The sequence below is a fragment of the Oscarella lobularis genome, chromosome 6, assembly GCF_947507565.1.
Source record: "Oscarella lobularis chromosome 6, ooOscLobu1.1, whole genome shotgun sequence".
Classification (NCBI taxonomy): Eukaryota; Metazoa; Porifera; class Homoscleromorpha; order Homosclerophorida; family Oscarellidae; genus Oscarella; species Oscarella lobularis.
The window spans coordinates 3,475,653-3,483,132 of NC_089180.1; the positions used below are offsets into that span (position 1 = coordinate 3,475,653).

Sequence of the window (7,480 nt, forward strand, 5' to 3'; positions counted from 1 at the left end):
CCGTCGAAATTTTCCCACCCACTCATCGCCCCTCCTCCACCTTCGTCGTTGCCCTCATCGCCGACCTAGTCGTCGCCGATCTCGTCGTTGCTGTTGTACTCAATCGTACTCGCTGAGCCGGTCGGGTTTCCGCCCGCTCAGGCAGAAATGATTCTCGCCGGTGCAGTCGTCTATCTGTTGCAACTCTTCGTTCTATCCGCTGCTATTTGAACCATTAAAGCAACTGACGAAGAAATACGATCTGATCGTCCCCGCGTCATTGGCCAAGAACACTACTGGCATTATTCCTGTTAGAGGTTTCAATGTGGGCGGACAACAAAAGTTGTACGAAGAGGCAGGCGACCCGTAACGGCGGAAGAGATCGACCCCTCAACCCTAGCAGCCTCTATATCGAATATGCCGCCACGCCCAATCTGACGCCCTGACAACGATCAGCTCTGGAGACCCTCCTTATAGAATAAAACGACATCTTCAGCCGTGAACCATCCGATCGGGGGCGCACCAATATTTTCTATCATCGCACAGTTACGACGACGGACCGCCCAATTCATCAAGGTCCATATCGTCAGCCCTTTTATCTCCTATCGTCAAGTCCAAGAAATGTTGGATGCCGATATTGTCACCCCGAGTTGCAGCAACTAGCTAGTAGCTTGGAATACTTTGGAATTCAAGGAGCAGAAGAAACCGTGCAGTTCATTCAAAAATTCGATAAGGCGTTTAACTGCCTGAATGTTCGAAGTCTGGATAACGTGAAGGAAAACAGGCGAGGATACACCTCAGCAGATGACAAACGATTGGACGTAAAAAGGTGTTTTTCTGCTTATAAAAGTTTGCTTATATTTGGTGCTTTAGTGGCTGGAGAACGATTTCCTAGGATATCTTAATGACTGGACACAATACGTGCTGTCCATACCTGGCCTCACAAGTCAGGAAAGAGCATAAATGACTCTTAGTCACGAAACGCTTCTTGGATGGCGTATCAGCGGTACCTTTTAGGCAGCTCGGCGTTTCTACAATTTATTTTTATTCTTTAGTACGATTTTTTGTGGAAATGACAAGATACCTGTTCTCCCTTCCAGGCTCAAATAATGCTTTTCTTTTGAGTGCCCGAATGAATCAGGATCCGCTTGAGAATTATTTTGGGAAGCAGCGATCCAGGGGTGGACGTAGCGACAATCCTAATGTGAGTCAATATTTAGACAGCGCCTTTTCGTTGCGAGTTCAAGAATCAATAGCACTTGATCCCGTTAGAGGTAACAGCAGTCGAAAAAGGAGACTAAATGTAGTGGAGTCTAAGAGTATTGACGAAACCCCGCTTTCTAAACAAAAGGTTGTACGAAGAAAATAAAAGCAAGTACTCTGAAAATCAGTCAGTTCTGTTTGTTTTAAGCAATGTTCTTCGCAGAGATTTAGACTTTTGGGTTACTTTACGCTTCTCTTCTTTGTAGATTTTCATCCATGATGACGCTATTGAAAATCCTCTGATAGTTGTCCATAAAGTCACGATATCTCTTAGAAGCTGATCTGAACTTATGGCGTCGTCAATGTCAACCGACATAATGCGCCAGCAGTGCTGAACCGGTGTTGAAATCATTATTGCCTCAACAATGCTTTCCGTTTCTTTCACTCCGAGCATAGGCATTCTCTGGAAGTTGTCTAAACTCTTCTTCGATACTGCAAAATAATCGGAACGACTTATTATTTACTTAGAAAAGTCCCTCACGGTTAGTAGAGCAATCCAACGCTTGCTATACGATTCGAACGAGAAGCAGTAGTCGTGCTCACTGTCAAAATACTCTTCTTCGTTTTTAACACAAAAACTTCTCAAAAATTGGCAGACTTCAGCTGCTTCATCACCCGAGCTCTTCGCGTACTTTTTCAGTAGTTTGAAAGGAATGTATCCCGCAGCATATCGCAAAACATTTGCTTCGTCAGTCGAAAGTGGGTCAATTTTCGAAGATGCTGGTTTTTCCTGGAACCTCTCTTGAAGGGAGTCAATAAGCAGACGGTCGAAGATCTTTTGATTCGCGATCTGACAGAGCAATGGCTCAGATCGCGCCCTTAGAACTTCACAAAACTTTGTCCAAAGTGGAAGCAGAGTGGCAATTCTAGCGTTTATGAAAGCGAACATGGCCTTCTCGCGAAGAAGACAAAGTGAGCAAACATTTTCAGGTTTTGGAATGCAGCGTCGAATGGCAAAAATAAGTTCTTCAACGAAAGATGCGAACGCGGCAGTTTCCCTCTTTGCTAGAAAAAAATCGGCAAGACCCTTCATTGCGGAAGCCATTTCCAAACACGTCTGGCCCAATATCTTCCTTCAAAACGTCTTCCAGAGCCGCGATTAGCACCGACATGCACCCGTAACAGAGTTAGCCTCACGAAAAATCACGTGACAATGGGGTGTTTCCAATCCCTCTCCTTCCCTATCTATGCTGCTATCATACGAAGCAGAGCCTTTTCAATATCATTCTGTCGAGTCGACTCTTTCGAATACTTCTGCTTTAACAAAACGGTCTCTTCAATTGTAGACTGCTTTCTTTGTTTGGACTGCTTTGCGCCGGCGCTGTCTTTGTTTAATTTTCTTTGAGCTTCAGCGTTGGTAAAGTCGGTCGGATGCTGCACCTTTGGATGCTAAGAACCAAAAATAACTCACTAATGACACGCGCTATACAGACTATGCACTACTAAAACGGCAACCTTGAAGAGATTTGACGTATTCGTCCCATGCTTGACATGTACCGAGCAAATGTTACAACGAGCAGCGTCGCTCTGCGGCAGCTTCGAAAAGTAGTTCCAAACTACTCTTCTTCGTCGTTTTGCGGCTATAGAAGGCCCGGCATCCGCCATTTCCATGTTTCTTTTGCGCAGACAGACTAGACTCACCACTCCAGAGTGTATGCGCAAAAATCAATGGTGCGGTTAGATGCTTTTAAAGGTAGATTACGGCGTGTGGGGTTTTGGTGACGTCCACGGGCTTCCTTCGCGATTTACCACCGTCTTCCTTTTTTTCGCGTCTACTGTCTAACCGTCGTTTTCTCTGCTCTCGCTTTTCTTCTAAATGTCTTTTTACTGCCTGTCTAAAAGTGGTGGATTTTTAATTCAGTCCTACTATTCTTCTAGTAGGCTTCTTCAATAACGACGAATTTTAGGCACCAGAAGCCTACTCAAAAAGTGCCTAGTGCAAATATCTTAGAAGCTTAAATCTTGTTTGCCACTTTAGGACTTTGGGCAGCATAAAAGCGCCATCCGGCGCTAGAGAATCTTGTCCTCGCGTGCAGTTTCCGGCTACTAGATGACCTACATCTGCTCTTCTTCACACTAACCACAGCTGCTTCTTGGCACAAAGAGGATTAAAGCAAAGTAATCCCGCGTTTGTAAGCCCGTTGTCGGTGCACGTCAGCGAGGTATAGACCCAATCTGAGACGAATGGATCTACAACTTCAAACAGCCTAACTAAAAAGAGTGAATTCAAAATCGGCAGGCTTCTTTAGCCTATCAGACGTCGATTGGAGCAATAAAACCTAGTACGCGCTGAGAAGTTTACGCCGGTTTGTAGTCGGAAATGGGGCGGCTTAATTCTGCTAAACTATACGCTCAGTTCCGCCGAACGATCCTTTCGGCTCTTGTTCCCCGTATTTTCGGCTGAAGCGTCGCCGGCCTTGGTGAGCCTCGTCCGTTGGGCTGTTTTAGGTTCTGCACGCGCGCTTTCCATAGCTTTGTTTTCCGCTGCTGCTTTCGGCGCGATGCCGGCCTCTGCCGAATTGGAGGCGCTTGCGCGGGCCGCCGCCGTTCCATTGCCTTCTGCGGACGATACCAGCATAGATGGAAAAGAAGAAGGGATAGAAAGCTCCCGTCGTCACGTGATCACTTCAGTGCGCCAGGTGTGTTACGCCCTAATGGATGTAATCGAAAGAGCCCTTCTCGACCTGCAGGAAGAGAAAATAGCAAGTCAGCCGTCTCATCGTCTCATCCGGCTTTGGAAGGACCTGCGCGTGATCTTGGAATTCTCGAAAAGCGAAGTAATGGCGATTTTCGGCAAAAAGCTGGTTTCGGCAATGGCAGCGTGTTTCCAGCCGGGCACGAAACGCTCAACCATCTCTTTACTGCGAGAACATGCCCAAACGAAGTTCGTTTCCCTTCGCATTTAGCCTCTGCGGGACATTTGGGCGTGTCTATATTACGCCCTTGGCATTGCTTTTGACGACCCACTTCTTTCCCAATCAGTTAATTAGCGAGTATTCGAGGCAATGCTACTACGCTTTCTCCGGGCGCAGCAAGGATCGGATAAAGGACGAGACTTTCAGGCTGTAAGTGCTCAGTGCATGGCTCAGCCTTTGTCAGGTGACGAGGAGAACGCACTGAGGTACGCCGCTGGATTTGTCCCGTTCAAGCTGCTGAATAATTTCACGAAAAGAAAGGAAGAATATAAGGGAATTATTGAATATTTGACGAATTTGTCAGTCGAGGATTGTGAAAGGACGACAGAAGGTGGCAGTGACGAAAGTAGTGAAATTGAAGACTACACATCCCAATGGATTGCGAAAGTGGATAGGGGAGGTCTCCTCAAGATCACCGCAACGCCTACCACTTTTTTCAGAAGTGTGGAGAACGTTGTCCGATGTCGCTTACCTAGTCGATTAGCCCGGAAGGAGAATTGTGACGTCGTTGCGGCTGTTGAAGTAGATCCAATGATCGTTTTCAGGTGGAGATTACTTACTGCTACACTTCTGGACGACGCTCACAGCAGTCATCTCCTTCATGAAATTGCTTCCCTGTGGGTGACGCTGAAAGGCTTCTCAATGACCTCCGCCTGGCTAGAGAATGATTTTATATGTGATACTGATATTGCACAATTAATACGATTATTCAAGGAAAAGAAGATTTGTTTGTAGATTTACGTTTTAGGAGTGGCGTTGAATCGACAACTTCTTCTGGAAAGAGACGAATGCAACGGCTCGAATTCCCTCGAAGAATAATCATATTGTTTGTCAATAATTAGTTTTGAGGAACGCCTTTTCTTAGACTGGCTTTCAAAGGAGCAGAGGGAACAATGAATGTTTTGATTGAAAAAGAGTGCAATATTCATGCCAAATCCGCCGAAGTAGGTGAAAAAATGTTGAATGTTGTTACTACTTACAGAGTTTGTAGTATGGCACTGGAGCATTGGGACGTGCGAGTCAGCAAGGTCATTTGAAAATTGTCAAGCGACTCATTGGATTGGGATTGGATGTCAATGAAGCTGATCGAGTAAGAATGTTATTTATTGTTAGTATATTGAGTCACAAGCATGACAGTCAGCTATATAAACATCAATCGCGTTATTGATTCTATTTTAACAGTATGTATTCTTACATGACTAAACAGATAATTAATGTATTGTTGAATTGTTGTCTTAATTGCTGATCAATATTTGTTTACTCTTTTTAGGTAGGCTATACTTCTCTGCATCGGGCTTGTCAGTGTGATCACGTTGAAATGGCGAAATACTTGATTTCAGCTGGAGCTAACATTGAAGCTGTTAATATGGTATTGGCGTACATTGTATAGATTGGGTATCAATAATCATATTGTTTGTCAATAATTAGTTTGGAAGAACGCCTTTTCTTACCGCGGCTTTCTCTGGAGCAGAAGAAACAATGGCTGTTTTGATTGAGAAAAGGTGCAATATTCATGCCAAAGCCGAAGTAGGTGAAAATATGTTGAATGTTGTTACTACTTACAGAGTTTGTAGAATGGCGATGGTGCATTGGGATGTGCGAGTCAAGAAGGTCATTTGAAAATTGTCAAGCAACTCGTTGGATTGGGATTGGATGTCAATGAAGCTAATCGAGTAAGAATGTTATTTATTATTAGTGGATTGAGTCACAATCATGACAGTCAGCTATATAAACATAACTCGTTATCGATTCTATTTTAACAGTATGTATTGCTGATTAATTAATATTGACTGGTTTTTTACTCTTTTTAGGAAGGCGTTACTTCTCTGCATCGGGCTTGTCACTTCAATCACGTTGAAATGGCCGAATATTTGATTTCAGCTGGAGCTGACATTGAAGCTCGTCATCAGGTCTTCATGCCGAGTTCCTATTTAGTTTTTCAGTTATTGTTTGGTATTAGTGGGGAAGAACGTCTCTTCTTCAGGCTGTTTTCTCTGGCAACGTCTCCCTTGTTGATCTTTTAGTTAAGAAAGGTTGCAACATTGATGCAAAAGACAACGTAAGACGTTGTGCAAGATTCGGTTTGAAATAAATGGGAATTCTAGGCTGGAGATGGAGCGTTGCAAATAGCTGATCGTCAAAAACATTTTAAAATGAAAGAAGATCTTGTTAAGATTTTTTCTCAGCCAAGAGTAAGATTTCGAGAAATTTGTTCTTCTAACCAACTGGTTAATATTGATGTTTTAGAATGACTCAGAAGCTGTAAGCGAGTTAACGGAGAAGATGGAGAAAATCTTACGAATGCAGGTGAGTCACTCAATAGCCTAGTTCCATTTTTTTGAGAGCAGTTACGTATTACTGGTAATGAGAAGCTAATTTTTACCATTGTATGTTTTCAATGAGTCATTGTTGACCAGGCCAAGTGAAAGTCTTCCTATCATTTATTCGTAATATAGGAACTGTTTTATTTTAGGCAGAAAATAAGAAATTGCTGGATTCTGCTCTACGGGTCAGTTGCAATGTTCAAAGAGCCAAATTGAATAAATTCTTTTTTGTTCTAGAACGAAGAAAAACAGCCGAAGATGCAGAGAGATTTCCAGCAACCACGTGAACGAGCAACTCAAGCGAAAGCCGATCAACGTATGCGTCATCATAAAGTTCCTTGTAGTACATTATTCTTAGCAACTCTTTTTCGTCTAGACTCTTTTCCAGCTGATGACGAATTGGTACCAGATGAATTGATGAGAACATGCGCCTCCATCATAGGAACAAAATGGGAAGATGTCAGTGTTTTGCTTGGCATTTCCTTGTCCGATCTTGAGGAGATTCGTGGCTCCACTTCAAGCATAGTCACTCGCATGTTCAAGGTGCTGGTTTTGTGGAGCAAAGGAGCAGCATCCCCAACAGTCGGCAAACTCATACGACGATTTAAACCGAAGCGCTATTGAAAGGGAATTCGACGAACTCTATGGACATCACTAAAACGTTTCACACTTCCTTTTGCTTCTTTTCATGTAAGCTTGTGTATTTTAATTTTTTAACCTGGACTTTTTGAACTTAAACTTTTTATGAGGTAAATAAAATTTGAGCGTTTCTTAGAAGAGAAGTTTTATTTCTATATCTTTATTGAATAGGGCGGGGTTATGATAAGGTGCCAGGGCAAGAGATTTCTGCAGCCTTAGAGAGTTGGCATTAACAACACACTCCGCGTCGGACGGTTATCGCATCTGCCTCCAGTCGCTCTCTGTTGACCGAAGTAGTTTTCGAGGGGGTCTTGCGAGATGCGTTCACTCAGCACGAACAAATTAAGGCTGCTCCGATTC

At 43.6% G+C, this 7,480-nt stretch overlaps 1 long non-coding RNA gene across 1 annotated transcript; it reads left to right on the plus strand.

Moving 5' to 3' along the window:
- The first annotated feature begins 6,628 nt into the window (after positions 1-6,628).
- On the plus strand, positions 6,629-6,885 carry LOC136188233 (uncharacterized). The gene is made up of 3 exons (XR_010670171.1): positions 6,629-6,666; positions 6,719-6,797; positions 6,858-6,885. It is a non-coding gene; the product is annotated as an uncharacterized lncRNA (long non-coding RNA).
- Positions 6,886-7,480: the final 595 nt, after the last annotated feature.